The sequence below is a fragment of the Theropithecus gelada genome, chromosome X, assembly GCF_003255815.1.
Source record: "Theropithecus gelada isolate Dixy chromosome X, Tgel_1.0, whole genome shotgun sequence".
Taxonomy (NCBI): Eukaryota; Metazoa; Chordata; class Mammalia; order Primates; family Cercopithecidae; genus Theropithecus; species Theropithecus gelada.
In genome coordinates this window covers 128,588,311-128,604,334 of record NC_037689.1, presented here as the reverse complement: position 1 = coordinate 128,604,334, position 16,024 = coordinate 128,588,311, and the positions used below count along the sequence as shown (strand labels likewise).

At 37.8% G+C, this 16,024-nt stretch overlaps 1 long non-coding RNA gene across 1 annotated transcript in view; it reads left to right on the top strand.

Annotated features, from left to right (window-relative positions):
* The window catches only part of LOC112615776, a 40,792-nt gene extending 26,178 nt beyond the window's left edge, over positions 1 to 14,614 (top strand). The window contains exon 3 of the long non-coding RNA XR_003117466.1: positions 14,562 to 14,614. This is a non-coding gene — a long non-coding RNA (uncharacterized LOC112615776). The remainder of the gene's footprint in view (positions 1 to 14,561) is intronic.
* The last annotated feature ends 1,410 nt before the right edge of the window (positions 14,615 to 16,024 follow it).

The following is a 16,024-nucleotide window of genomic DNA, read 5'->3' as shown; positions in this document are numbered from 1 at the left end:
TTTTTTTTTGCTGAGACAGAGTTTCACTCTAGTTGCCCAGACTGGAGTGCAATGGTGCGATCTCAGCTCACCGCAACCTCTGCCTCCTGGGTTCAAGCAATTCTCCTGCCTCAGCCTCCTGAGTAGCTGGGATTACAGGCATGCACCACCATGCCCGGCTAATTTTGTATTTTTAGTAGAGACGGGGTTTCTCCATGTTAGTCAGGCTGGTCTTGAACTCCAGACCTCAGGTGATCCACCCGCCTCGGCCTCCCAAAGTGCTGAGCCACCGCACCTGGCCTAAGAATAGTCAGTTTGTAACACAAATATCTGCAGAACAAGAATTAACCCAATAGGGACAAGAACAAATATGAGAGAATAAATGTTATTATGTGTTTTTTAAACTGTGAGTTTGGAAAAGTACAAGATGTCCTGCTTGTGCTCTCAAGTGATATTTAATATCAAATCCCACTCACCATTGCAGGTTATTGCTTAAGGGTCACCTGAGGTCAAAGTGGAGACAGGAGAGAAAGGACAAAGGGGGAAAGGATGAGAGGGTGAAGACATATCCAGAATGCTCAAAGGAGTGCTTAGGAGGGAGGCTCCTGGAAACATTCATCTCCAGTGAGTGGACAGGGGAGCTTACTTGAGAAGGAGCCAGAGTAGCCTATTGCTATTCAACCCCAAACCCTACAGTTGAGACCCCCTCCACAAATCACATACTGAGATTTCCAAAATACCCTTACCCTTAGAATCTCAAAGGATTCTCACTTCAGCTGCAAGAGGCCAAAGGGGCATTACTACACACCTTATTTGACAAGTGGGGCTTTAAAGGCAACAGTGGTTTGGAAGAGGCAATGTCTAGTGTAGAAAAGGAAACTACACAGATCATGATGCAGTGGAAAGTATACTGGAATTTATAAATTTACATTTAGCAGAATCTCAAGCATGTCAAATTGCATAGAAAAAAGCTGGAAGGAAATATGGATCCAATACTGATCGTTAAGGATGAATGACGTTTTCTTCTTCATACGTGTCTGGGTTTTCCTCTCCCCTCAAACATTTTACAATGGGCTTTGTTGTTTTTATATATAATAAAAAGGTAAATACCAAATAAAAATAGGGCATAAGCCTAAAATTCAAGTTCCATCTCTGCTCCTCTCACTCTCTGAGACTCAGTTTCTACAACCGTCCTCAGGGAACTAAGGTTGGATGGAGATATTGACTGAGAGAAAGGAAAAGAAAGGGAAAGAAAAGAAATGGAAGGAAAGGGAAGAGAAAGAAAAGAAAGGGAAGGAAAAGGGAAGAGAAGAAAAAGGAAGGGAAGGAAAGGTCAAGACTGAGATGGTGGTCTAGTTGAGGTTATCTTGGAAAAGGAGATACTGTTCTCTGACCTTAGAGATGGTGGCTATGATAATGCTTTGCAAATTGTGAAGAGCTATTATGCAAATGACAAGACTCATTGTTCTTAAAGACCCCTGCTCCCCATCATACATATGGGTGCATGCATACACTCACACACACACACACACACACACCCCTTCCCTAAACTGCTTGAACATTTACACTTTGGCTCAATTTTCTCTTCCATTTCGGCGACCTCATTACCAATTCCAGGCAGAGTCTGTTCTCTGCTTGTCACTAGCCAATCTAGCTACCTTGGATTCCCCAGCATATCTGAGATTTTTCCCCTTATAGACTGTTCTGTCATTAACAAGTGTCATCTACATAACCCAAAGCCATATCCCAGAGCTCTGCAAGAGCCAGCATAGTGACTAAAAACGCAGCCTGGTCCAACCAGGACAGGATCTACATTTCCTTATTTCAAGCCAGATTAATTACCTCATTAATGATAATTCCTCACCTATGCCCAGAGTCTATGCTTTGCAAAGAAGCTGTATATTCTGTATCTTTCTGGGGCCTCACAGCAGTACTGGAAGGGAGGCAGGTCAGAGATGGACACTCCTGTTTACAGAACACAGAGAGGGCAAGTGACCTGTTATAGAATCACAGAGAGTGAGTAAAAGACAGTGTCAGAATTCAAATCCAACTTCATCCCATACCCAAGCCAGGCTCTTTCTCCTATACCATAGCATTCGCTTACAGTTGGATATGGAGAAAGGAAAATACAGAAAATGAGTAACTATGCACATGACCATTGAGAGATTCAACATGACATGGTTGCAAAACCTTTTTCTTACTGGAATAAGACAACATCCAAGACTTGTAATAAGACTCCATTTGGAATCTGGAAGCCAGATAAGAGAAAGTTCTCTCTCTGAGATTAGCACTGGGCTCTTCCACGAATCATTTCTTCCTTCATTTGTGCATTCACTTATTCATTATATAATCATTTATTAAATATTTCATATGTACCAGGCACTGTACTTAGTGCTGATGGATAAGATGTAAAGAAAGGCAGGATATGGTCCAGAGCCTCATGGTCTAGAGGGAGGAATTTTAAACAGATTTGGCTAATTCCAAATACATAGCAAAGTAGCATTCGTGCCATGAAAGAGTAAAATGCTCTGGTAGCCTAGAGAAAAGATTCAGATCTGTTTGCTGTTTGGGGGATGTGGGATAACTTCATGGTATATGAAACCGACCAAGGAAGGACGAGTAGAATTTGAAGAAATAGGAACTGGGTGGGTGTAGGCACTGCCAGGAAGAGAACAGCATGATGTAGGCACAGTGGTAAGAAACCAGACGGATTAGATGGGAATCAGTGAATAATTCTATTCTGATGGAGCTGGGATTGGATACAAAAAAGAAAAAGATAAGATGGGAATATATGTTTGGGCCAGATCATGGTAAGTTTGGAATACTGTGGGCCCAGCATCAGTTTCCATCCTTCTCAGAGGCCAGCAGCAGTGGCTGTGCAGGAAGGATTTGAGGAAGGCACAAAGGATGGACGCTGCTCTCTCGGATCCAGAGGCCAAGGGAAAAAATAGTGATGCCTACATTGGTTCCAAAAAAGGGAAGGCCACACTAAGTCTTTTTGGCAGGTTAGCAAATAGTGGCAAGTTGCTTTCAGAGAAAATGTGCTCAATTTTTAAAAATTATTTTTATGTATTTAGGGGATACAAGTCCAGATTTCTTACATGCATATATTGCCTAGTGGTGAAGTCTGGGCTTTTAGTGTACCCATCCCCCCAAAAAGTGAACATTGTAGTCAATATGTAATTTTTCAATCCTTAGCCGTCTCCCACTCTCCCACCTTTTGGAGTCTCCAATGTCTGTTCATGTGTATCCATTGTTTGGGTTCCACTTCTAAGTGAGAACATGTGGTATTTATCTTTCTGGTACTGAGCTATTTCACTTAAGATAATAGCCCCCAGTTCAGTCCATCTTCGTGGAAAAAAACACGACTTCATTCTTTTTATGGCTGAGTAATATTCGATGGTGTATACATACACCACATTTTCTTTATCCAGTCATCCGTTGATGGACATATAGGTTGATTCTGTGACTTTGCTATTGTAACTAGTGCTGTGATAAACATGTGAGTGCAGGCATTTAAAAAAATAATGATTTATTTTCATTTCAGGATAAACCCAGTAGTAGGATTGCTGAATCAAATGGTAGTTCTATTTTTAGTTCTTTGAGAAATCTCCGTACTTGAAAATGCTCAAGTTTGTTCACTGAAATTTTGGCCTTGGCACCTTTCCCAGTTCACCTTCTATGCCCTTACCTGTGCTAAACTTTAAACATGTGGTGTCATCCTCAGCCTATCTCCCATGAATTCCACTTGTTGAGGATGCAGATTCATTTTGTTCAAGGTATTTTTCCTGCCCTTTGCTTCAATGGTCCTCAGTTCCCCAAAGTTAAAGCCACTGATACCTGTTTCTGCTCAGTCTCCTTCCTGGCTCCTCCTTGGCTTACTCCTTTGGACTTAGTCTTTTTTAGTTTAGTTCCTGGTCCTCTTCTCACAGTCTAATTTGAAGATGCCATTCCTGAGCAATATGGTCTACACTCCTGGTTGCAACCACTTCACCAATAACCTCTAAATCTGTATCTTCTCTTTTCTGAGTCCATGTCCCAGAAATCCAGTTGCCCCATTGTACATCTCTACTTTGATGTACCACAGTTAACTCCAACTCGAAATCTCTTCCACCATTCCAGAAGAAATAAACTTCCCACACAAACATGCTTTTCCACCTAATCTACTATCATATGCTTCATCATGCAAATTAGGCACCTAGACCTTTTTCTTGACACTCTCCACTCACTGTCCTCTAAATATCCAATCAACCGGCAAGTCTTGAAATTTCTACTTCTTTAATATTGGCTGAATATGTCTGCTTCTCTTTATCTCCCTGCTGATACCTCAACTGGATTCCTAAAATAACCTTCTAACTGATGTCCTTGACCCCAAATAGTGCACCCCAATTCTCATACAAGCCATTAATCAGCACTTTTTTCAAATATCACTTCTTCCAGGAAGCATTTCTGGATCCCTCCCAACCAGTCCTCTCTTCACATAGATCTTGCTCTGGGAATAATGGAATTAAATAGCGTCCCATAGCCAAAGAACTTCAGAAATGCTGATGTTATATCCTGTTTCTGTAAAAAGAAATTGGGACAAGGGAGATTTACGCTCCCCAAAAATACTCTTGAGGTGTATTCTGCTGTGGACAATCCTGGGGTACATGTGTGCCCAAGAGAGCAGAAGTTCAGGAATTGGGAGTGGGCTCCAAGGGAGCAGCCAGCTCTGTAGAATCCACACTAATCTGCCTCCAAACACTCCAAGTTTTCTAATTTTACCCTTTTTCTTTGGCTTTCTCACCGAAGATGTGACCCACTGCTGCAGGGATTTGGGAAATAAAATGCATCATTAATCAAAAATTACTCTTCCCTAAAATAAAATATTAGCTCTGTTGGGTAGTTAATTGCATTATCAGAATGAACAGCTCATCCTCTTTTACAAGGGCTTTAAACACTGATCGCCTAATAAGTGCAGGAATTATAGTTAATCTAGCTCAAAATTTAATTATGATGAGTCATACATCACAAAGCAAGCACACAGGGGCAAAACTCTGGTGAAGTCACGTCCAACTGACCTTGACCCCAGGCCTGCTGGTTCTTTCTAAGTGGGAAATTGGAAATCCTTCCTGTTTGTGAGATAACAGGGACATCCAAACAAGACCCACCCCAGTCTACCTCAGGAGTCTTACGGGAAAGCCTGCCTTAATCAAATCTTGCAATGAGAAAGCCCAGAAGCAATTCTCCCTCTGGGCTCTGCCTTTCCAGACCCCTTTAGAGTATTATGCAGTTAGATTTGAAGAACACCATTACAGTGGATCTAGGCTGGGACTAGGTATTAAGGAATTGTGTGAGATGTTCAGAATTTCAAGAATACATCTAAATATATAGTTTCAAAGACTTTCCTGGTTGACACAGACCTAAAAAGTCAACAGTTTCTCCACGTGGTATGGCTTTGTGTCCTCGAATTCTCCCAATTGCTCACATAACTGAGGACAATCTTCCAGGTTTTTTTCTGAGTAAAAAAAGCTGATCAGCCTTCTTCATTTTGGAATTTTCCACTTCTAATAATGTGGTTTAAGAAGTTATTATCTCTAAGCAGTTACTGGCACCTAAATTATTTTCTCACTGGTCATTTTAATTATTTGTATACATATGCAGGTTGAACTCAATTGCATCACTTTTCACTAATGACTGCTAAATTCTTTTATATTTAACCCATTATTCAAGCTAGTCATGACTTTGGGGAATACTCTTTCTGCCCTCCAAAATAGCTGCATCTTCTTCTTGCTCTTTGCCATCTGTACTATTGAAAAGCAATCCTATTTTATTTTATTTTACTTTTTGCCTGTTTGGAAGTCATATATATTTTTTCTTCACCATTTTAAAGGTGTAGGTGTCTCAAGCTCTATGTATTTATTTCCTGATGAGGGTATTAAGGAAGCCTCTTATATATCCTTATTCAATCTTCTTACCCTCTAGGTTGACTTCCTTTTCTTGATATTTTGGGGCTTAGGAAAAAAAGATTTTGGTCTAAACCTTCCATGATTATAGGCATGTTAGTCATATTTCCTTCTCTTCCATTTTGCTTGTCTGTTCTTGTGTACCAAACCATCCGAAATTTAGTGGCCTTAAGCAACAAATTTATGTTATTCATTATTTCATGGATTAGAAATTTGAGACGGCCTTGCCTAGTGGTTTGTTTCTCATTCATGTGGAGCTGGCTGGAGAGCTGGGACTGGACACTCCACTTTCAGGATAGCTTCTGCACCTACATGTCGGTCACCTCAAGGTCTGGAACCTTGTGCCCCACCTCAATATGACATCTCATCCTCCAGGCCCACTCCATATGACTTGAGCTTTTCATAGCATTGGTGGTCTTAGGGTAATCACATGTTGGCTGGCTTTCAAGAAATCAGTGAAAATTTCCAGAGCAGTTAAGAGCTATTCCAAGTACTGTAACAGCATCACTTCTATCATATTGTATTGGCAAAAGCAGTCACAGGTCCCATTCAGACTCAAAAAGGTAGAAAAATAGACTCTACTTCTTGATGAGGTAGTGGCATTGCAAAACAGCACATGGAATATGACATTGTTATAGCGATCTTTAGAAAATACAAACTTCCATACTTTCTATAGATTTCCAGACTTAAAAGTCTCATACTTTAAAATACACATGGAAAGACTGTACAAGAATAGAGAAGTTTCAAGAAATAAAGATTTAAGGAATTGGACTATTTACCTTGAAGATAATATCATGTAGTGGATGAAACAAGGATTTAAATTCATAGAAATCTAGATTCAAATCCTATCATGACTCTTACAAATTTTAAACCCATGGAAAAATAACTTTATACATCAATAAACATTTACTAAGCATTTTAATATGCTATCATTGTGCTAGAAACATAGGTATACATAAATGCCTAAAACAATATATAAGCCTTCAAAAAGGGTCTTGAATGAGACCCATGTTTCATGTTTGGGTAACCAGTTGTTTTGTGTTGCTATTTACTGTGATAAAACCTACAGGAGGAGATAATAGTTTCTGTATAAGCTAAAGTGCAGGGTTAAGCAGGGGAAGATGTCAAATAGGCAGTCAGAAATACTAGAATACTGAACGGTCTGGTCTAAAGATGCAGTTTTGGCAGTGATCAAAATAAAAATGGTAACTGAAGCCCTAGAAGTGTGTGAGTGTGCAGAGCGAGAAGAAAAGGTGGCATAAAAATGATCCCTAATAAAACATCAGTGTTTAAGGGGTAAATGGTGAAAAAGGAACTTGCAGAGAAAAGATTACTGGATTTGAAGACATAGCATTAGAAACTTGAAAATTAAACAAAGAGAAGAAAAATAAAAAATATCAACATAGTGTTAGTGAGCTGTGAGACCATTGAAATCAGCCTCATAGACATAATCAGAGTCATCAAAGGAGGAGGGAGGACAGAAAAAATATTTTAAGAAATAATGGCTGAATATTTTTCAAATTGGATAAAAATTATGAACCCATATATCTAAGAATCTCAACAAATCCCAAGCATAAAAATTGTGAAAAACTACACCAAGGGACATCATAACCTAATTGCTTAAAATCGGTGATAAAGATAAAATGTTATCTTTAAGATAAATCTTAAAAGAAGCTTTATTTACAAGGGGACAGGGAGTGGGGTAGGTTAGGCAGGTGGTGGAAGACACATTACCTAAAGAGGAACAATTATAAGAAAGACAGCAGATTTCTTGTTGGAAACGATGCAAGTTTTAAGACATCAGAAAACAATATCTTTAAAAGCACTGAAAGAAACCTGTTAACCATGCTAACAATGGACACAGGAAAGGAAAGCTAAACTGGCTATATCAATACATGCAAAGTAGATTTCAGACCAGTGAGGGTCTTTTCATAATGTTAACGAGGTTAATTCATTAAAAATACATAATAATCTTATATAATGAGGTTCAAAAATACATGATGCAAACACTGATAGAGCTTAGACAAATCCACGATTATAGTTGGAGATTTCACTACCCTTCTGTCTTAGTCTATTTTGTGTTGCTATAAAGGAATATCTAAGGTTGGGTAATTTTTAAAGAAAATAGTTTTACTTGGCTCATAGTTGTTCAGGTTATACAAGAAGCATGGAGCTAGCATTTGCTTCTGATGAGGGCTTCAGGGAGCTTCCACTCATGGCAGAAGGCAAAAGGGAGCCAGCAAGTACAAAGATTGCATGGCAAGAGAGAAAACAAGGTGTGGGGAAGTTCCAGGCTCTTTTTAACAACCAGCTTTTGCGGGAACTAAGAGAGCAAGAACTCACTTTCCCTCATCTCAGGGAGGACACTAATCTATTCATGAGGTATCAGCCCCCGTGACCCAAACACCTCTCATTAGGCTCCACTTCCAACGTTGGGGATTAAATTTCAACCTGAGGCTTGGAGGTGTATCCAAACTATAGTAGCAACAAATTATAGAAAAGTAGAAGGTTAGTGAGATTAGAAAAGACTTAAAAAGCACTTTCAATGAAATTGACCTAAGTGACATTTATAGAGCACTTCATCCAAAGTATTGGAATAAATATTTTTCCAAGTACAGATAGAACATTTATCATGATAGACCATATTCTGGCTCATAAAACAAACCTGAATACTTTTAAAAAATAGTAAAATTATACAAATATATTCTGATCAATATGGAATTGAATTAGAAACCAGTAACAGAAAGACATCTGAAAAGTTCCCAACTATTAAAAAAAAAATCCTGAACAATACACTTAAGTTACCCATGGGTCAAATAGGAACTCATAAGAAATGGAAAATACTTTGAAGTGAATAAAAATGATAATGCAAAATACCAATTTTGCAGATTGCAGCTGAAGTAGTAGTGCTCAGAGGACAATTTATACTATGAAAGGCTATATTAGAAAAGAAGAAAGGGCTCATATCAATAATCTAAACTTCTACTTTAAGAAACTATAAAGTAAAAGCAAATTAAGCTCAAAGTAAGGAGAAAGAGGGACATAAACATAAGGGTAGAAATCAATAAAATATTATGCAAAACAGAAAAACAATAGAGAAAATCAACAAAACCAAAAGCTAATTTTTTGAGTAGATCAATAAAATTGTTAAACCTCTAGCCAGACTGTTCAGGAAAAAAAAAAAACACACACAAAGAAGACACAATTTACTAATATCAGGAATGAGAGGGGTGATACCACTGCAGATTTTACAGATAATGAAAGGATATTATAGACAATTTTAGGCTAATAGTTTCAACAACTTAGATGAAATCAGCAAGTTTCTTAAAAGGTGTAAGCTACCAAAGCTCACTCAAGAAGAAAGAATTTGTAGTTGAAAACCTTTCTGCATAAAAAATTATAGGATCAGATAGCTTTTCTGGTCATTTTTACCCAATATTGAAGAAAGAAATAATACCAACCCTACACAAACATTTCCAGAAATATAAAGATGAGGGGATACTTTACAACTCAGTCTATGAGCCAGCATTACCCTGAGACCAAAACCAGTCATAATCAATACAAGTAAAGAAAACTATATATCAATATCTCTTACAAGCATATGCATTAAAATGTTTAACTAGTTTTATGAAATCAAACCCAGTAATACATTTAGAAGATACTACATCATAGTTAAGTGAAATTTATTCAAGGATTGCAAAGTTGCATTAATATTTGAAAATGTCAATATGTAATAATTCACCATATTAACAAAGAAGATCCATATAATTATCTTAGTAATGTAGCAAAAACACATTCTACAATATTCAATGTCCACTCCTGGTGTTAAAGATAGAAACTTCTATGCAAACCTGCCATAGAAGAGAGCATCTTCAAACTGCTAAATGGAAAGCCTACTGCTAATATCACACTGAATGCTGAAAGACTGAATGCTTTTGCCCAAAGATCAGGAGTAAGGTAAGGGTGTCTACTTTCACCACTTCTGTTCAACATTTTACTGGAGACCATACTGAATACAATAAGGTGTGAAAATACATAAAAGACATATGTATTTGGAACAAAGATATTTTATTCCCAGACTACAGGATCATCTCCTGTAGAAAATCGAAAGGGATCTACAAAAAAGCTACTAAAAGTAATAAGTGAGTTTAGCAAGGTTGCAGGATACAAGGTCAATATACAAAAATCAATTTTTTTTTACCCTAGCAACAAACAAAAGAAAATTGAAAATTTTTAAATATTATTTTCAATACCATCAAATAATATAAAATACTTAGGAATAAATTTGACAAACAACATGGAAAACATGTACATAATATTGCTGAAAGAAATTTTCAAAGACCCAAATAAGTGGAAAGATATGTTTATGGATCAGAAAGCTCAATAATGGTAAGATTTCAGTTCTCTCCAAATTGATCTAGAGATTCATCATAATCCCATTCAAAATCCCAGGAGGCTTCTTTATAGATATTGACAAGTTAATTCTAAAATTTACATAGGAATTCAAAGGACCTAGATGTGTCAAAAACAACTTTCATAAAAAACAAATAACTGTCTGGTTTTAAGATTTATAGTAAAGGTATAATAATCAAGACAGTATAGTATTGGTGTAAAAACAAACTTATATATCAATAGAACAGAATAGAGAGTCCAAAATAGACCTACACATATAAGGTCATTTAATTTTTCACAAAGATGGCAAGGCAATTTAATGGGGAAATCTTTTTCAACAAACAATGCTGAAACAATGGAATTATCACATACAAAAAAATAGGGCCTCAGCCCTCATCTCATGCTATGTACAAAATTTAACCCAAAATGGATCAAAGACTTAAAAGTAAGAGTTAAAACTATAAAACTTCCAGCACAACACTTAATAGAAACTCTAAGTGACTTTACATCTGGCAAATATTTTCTAAATAGAATACAGTAAGCATGAGAACTTAAGCAAAATTGATAATTGGACTTCATCAAAATTAGAAACTATTGTTTCCTAAAAAGCACTATTAGTAAAATAAAAAGGTAAGTCACAGGTGGGAGACAGCATTTACAAATCACATATCCAATAAAGGAATTGTGTCTAGAATATGTAAAGAACTTTTATAACTCAGTAATAAGAAGATAGGCAATACACTAAAAATAGGCAATAGATTAGAATGGACACTTCACAAAAGAAGAAATACAAATGGCAAATATACACATGAAAAGATGTTCAACACCATTAGTCATTAAAGAAATGTGAATGAAAACCACAGTGAGATATCATTACACATCCATTAGGACGTCTGAAATGAAAAGACTGACCATACCAATGTTGGTGAGGATGTAGAACAACTGGAATTTTCATTCATTCCTCATGGGAATATGAAATGGTATGTTCACTTTGGAAAACAATCTGGCAGTTTCTTAAAAAGTTAAACATATACCTACCTTACAACCGACTCATTCTTCTCCTAGCTATTTACCCAAGAGAAATGAAAGCATATATACTAACCCACAAATGCTCATTGCAGCTTTATTAAAAACAGCCCCAAACTGTAAACAACCCAAATGTTCATCAACAGGAGAATGGATAAATTAATTGTGGCATATTTGTACAGTGGGATGCTACTCAGCAATTTAAAAGAGCAAACTGTTGATGCATGCACAACATGGATGAGTCTCAAAATAATTATTTTGAGTGAAATAAGCCAGACAAAAGAGAGTACATCCTGTCTGAATCCATTTATATAAAATTCTAAAAAATGCAAATTAACCTGTGTTGATAAAAGCAGATCAATGGCTGCTTAGGGACTGTGTGTGGGCTGTTTGGTTTACCAAAGGGTATCTCGAAACTTTTGTTGGTGATAGATGTGTTCATTATCTTGATTGAGGTGATAGTTTCATGGGTGTATACATGTGTCAAAACTCATCAAAATATATATTTTAAATATGTGCAATTTATTATATGCTTCAATACAACTGTAATAAAAAGTAAGAGCAAGACTAAAGAGCAATCATAGTAAATGTAGCACAGTGGAGTGGTATGATTGATTACACTGAATTGAAAAAAGAATAGGAAGTGATAAAGCTGAGATTGGGTATAGACTACTGTTTTTTTAGGCTTAAAAGATGAGAGGAGCTTTAATAGTAGATGAAGGGGGCAGTGGTGCCAAGAAAAGATTTCTAAAGAAGAGGGACAGTTGAGCATATGAATAACCTGAGGTTAGGAAACTGGTAGGGAGAGAGGGAATAAAGAGTCAGGAAAGAGAATGGATAATAGTGTAAGCAAGGTTCTAGGGGAGATAGGAGAAGGAAAATTAGAGGAGGGTATACAGAGCAAAAGTGGAGAAACTAGAGGATGAGGGCCAGTTCTTCTGAAAGTAAAAGAGAAATGCGAAGTGAGAGCTAGTGAAGCCAAAGAGACCTTTGTAGGTATGGGGGCAAGGAGCTGAAGTTAGCCTCGATCTCCTTTATGAAGTAGGAGTCTGAGCCATTGTATGGGGTGTGGTGACAGTAGAGTGAAAGGGGCTGTTGTTTGAGAGGAGTGATGAAAAAACCTGGAGTACAGATAGGAGGAAAATTGGAGAAAGAGGTGACCTGAGGCATGTGAAAGGATTGCAGGGTGGCCAGCAGGACCAACTGAGGTTGGAAATTCTGTTAGAGGCAACAATACTTGGGGTGCTGCTCCTTTCTCCCACAGTGGCCATTATGACATCAGAGAAGTCACTGGTTTGGAGAGACTCAAAACTGAGGCTAAACAGTGCAGATGTGGTCATTGGAGGGCAAGGGGACGAAGAGGCAGTCAATACTAAATCAATATGCTCCAAGATCTAGGCTGGACAAGGAAAAAAGTAAAGAGAAAAGGAAGGTCTTGAGCGCTGGACCCCTTAGTGAAGCCAAAGAGCAAATGGCATGGACCCAGCCTTCATTAGGAGATTTGGGCCTCAGTGGGATATTGGAGTTGAAGCCATGCCCAGTGATGCCAAGTGAATGGGAGTGGTTGAGGCGCTTAGAAGTTAAAGGTCAGAGAGATATGAGGCCAGGGTGTTTGGGGTGGGACTTCCATGTGTATATTGTTGAGGACACCCAGGATGAGGACAGAACTTCGAGTGTCAAGGAAGTCTGTGAGCTGGTCCTCAGAGTTCAGGAAATGATCATCACATGGGTGGTAGATACAGGTATAGTATGATGCTCTATGTCTTTTTTTTTTTTTTTTTTTTTTTTTTTTTTTGAGATGGAGTCTCACTCTGTCGCCCAGGCTGGAGTGCAGTGGCCCGATCTCAGCTCACTGCAAGCTCTGCCTCCCGGGTTTTACGTCATTCTCCTGCCTCAGCCTCCCGAGTAGCTGGGACTACAGGCGCCCGCCGCCTCGCCCAGCTAGTTTTTTGTATTTTTTAGTAGAGACGGGGTTTCACCGGGTTCGCCAGGATGGTCTCCATCTCCTGACCTCGTGATCCTCCCGTCTCGGCCTCCCAAAGTGCTGGGATTACAGGCTTGAGCCACCGCGCCCGGCCAATGCTCTATGTCTTAATGGAATTTCATGCCCTGAAATCTAGTGGAAAAAACAGTTCTACTACTGAAAAGATTCATTTTAATTTGATTAAATTCTAGGAACAAAGTTTCTATATAGTCAATTTTGTTTTTTTTTTTTCCTATGCCAGTTTTCTGAAGGGGTAGTTTGAACATTTAGTTCATTGCATCTCTGAGAGAACAAATTAAGATAATGAATTTAAAATGCTCAACCCAGAGCCTGGCACCTAGTAAGTGATCAGTAAATGGAAGCAGCAGCTATTAATATTACTGTGCTTTTGATTTGTTTTACCCATTAAGTAATGTTATCTCTTTGAAGACTTATTTCTACAGCCTAGGGATTTTCTCTGGAGCTATAAGGCACAGTTCTGTCTCTGCAAATGACAAATCCTCTCACATCTAAAGACAGCCAAGACATCTCTCAACCCTAGGCAAAATATCCCCAATTTCTCCCCTGCTCCTCCAAGGATCTCCTTTCCAGAATCCCAGTGAAAAAAACACAAAGCAAGTTCAGTCATAACTTGTCTGGTTTCACAGGTTCACAGCTAGAGAGAAATTTAGCCTCAGGATAAATTGTACCTTGAGTCTCACTCATACACGATCCTCCAAGGATCTCCTTTCCAGAATCTCAGTGAAAAAAACACAAAGCAAGTTCAGTCATAACTTGTCTGGTTTCACAGGTTCACAGCTAGAGAGAAATTTAGCCTCAGGACAAATTGTACCTTGAGTCTCACTCATACACGATTTAGATGATATTTAGATGATACTTTGCACTTAAGACTTTAGAGTTGTTGTTGGACTGAGTTAAGACTTTTGGGTCTGTTGAGATGGACTGCATATATTTTGCATGTGAGAAAGACATGAATTTTGGGGGGTTAGGGGCAAAATGTTATGGAATGAAAGCATGTGTCCCTCCAGAACTCATATGTTGAAGCCATAACTCCCAATGTGTTGGTAGTTAGAACGGGATCTTGGGAGGGTTAGATGAGGTAATGATTACAGAGCCCTCATGATGGGATTAGTACACTTATAAGAAGTGATATCAGAGAACTAACTCTCTCTCCCTAGAAGCAATATCAGAGTTCTCTCTCTCTCTCTCTCTCTCTGCGCCATGTGTGGATACAGTGAGAAAGCAATCATCTGCAAGCTGGGAAGAGAGCCCTCATTGGAACTCAACCATGCTAGCACTCTGATCTTGGACTTCTAGCCCCCAGAACTGTGAGAAAATTAATTTCTGTTATTTAAGCCACCCAGTCTATGGCATTTTATTATGGTAGCTAGGGCTAAGATGTGTATCTTTACTAGAGTTCTGACTTTACATAGTATCCTTAGCATGTGCATATGTCACATTTTACTTATTCAGTCTTTTAGTGATAGAAATCTAGATTGCTTTCAGTGCTATCACAAACAATGATTTTATAAACATCCTTGCACATGTCCCTTAATGGTTCTGTTACAGAATTATAAACTCATTCATAGAGTTTATGCATATTTAATTTCATTAAACACCTTCAGATTGCTCTCCTGAGTGGCTCTACCACTTCACACTCCAACAAACAGAACTTAATATATGATTTATCATATCATCATCAGCTCATAATATTATCTGGCTTTATAACTTTGCCATTCAAATGTGTGTTAAGCAATATTTTGTGGATTTTAAAATTTGCATTTATATGAGTACTACTGCAACTGGGCATCTTTCCATAGATTCATCCGTAGATGTAGTTCCATCTACATCCAAAATGGATTTGAAACAGATTAACATAAAAATTCAGAGAAATAGGGCAGATAAATAAAGATCAAAGGAATGATAGGAAAATCATGTAGAGAAAGGGAGAACCAAGGGTGAAACAGTTTCCTCTACCTAACATAACTCTGAGTTTCCTGGCAGCCAAGAAAAAAAGGAAAAAATGATTCGTTTATTCGATAAATGTTTTGTGTTGTAGCTTTAAGGTTTGAATTTCTTTGGTCTGTTAGCTGAGTTTCAGGATAGATAGAAAATAAACATAGTTTTGAGAAAATAATCTGACTAAATCAAATCCTCAAAGTGTAAGCATCAGAATAACACTAGAGAAAATATTCCTCAGGGCTGAATCATCTTACTAATCATCGTATCTGCAAATAGCTTTTGAGACATTTGTTTTGGTTTGAAAAATATTTTTAAGACATGTTGATTTTTAAGTTTTTTTCTAAAAAAACTTTTGAGCAGTAGGAAGCAGACTGCATATAACCATTCTGAAAATATTTTCGCAAAACACTGTGATGCTTAACAGTGCTTAAAGAATTTTGATTTTCAAATATTGGCTTCAAAATGGCTATGAAAATTGCATTCCTCAGGCAAAACTATGGAAATAGTAAAAGAATCAATGGTTGCTAGGGACTGAGGGGAAGGTGGGATGAATAAGTAGAGTGCAGAAGATTTTGGGGGTAGTGAAACTACTCTGTATGACACTATAATGTTGACTACATGTCATCATACATGTGCCCAAAGCCATAGAATGTATGACACCATGAGTGAACCCTAGCATAAACTGTGGACTTTGGATAATGATATGTCAATGTAGCGATTCACCAATTGTAGGAAA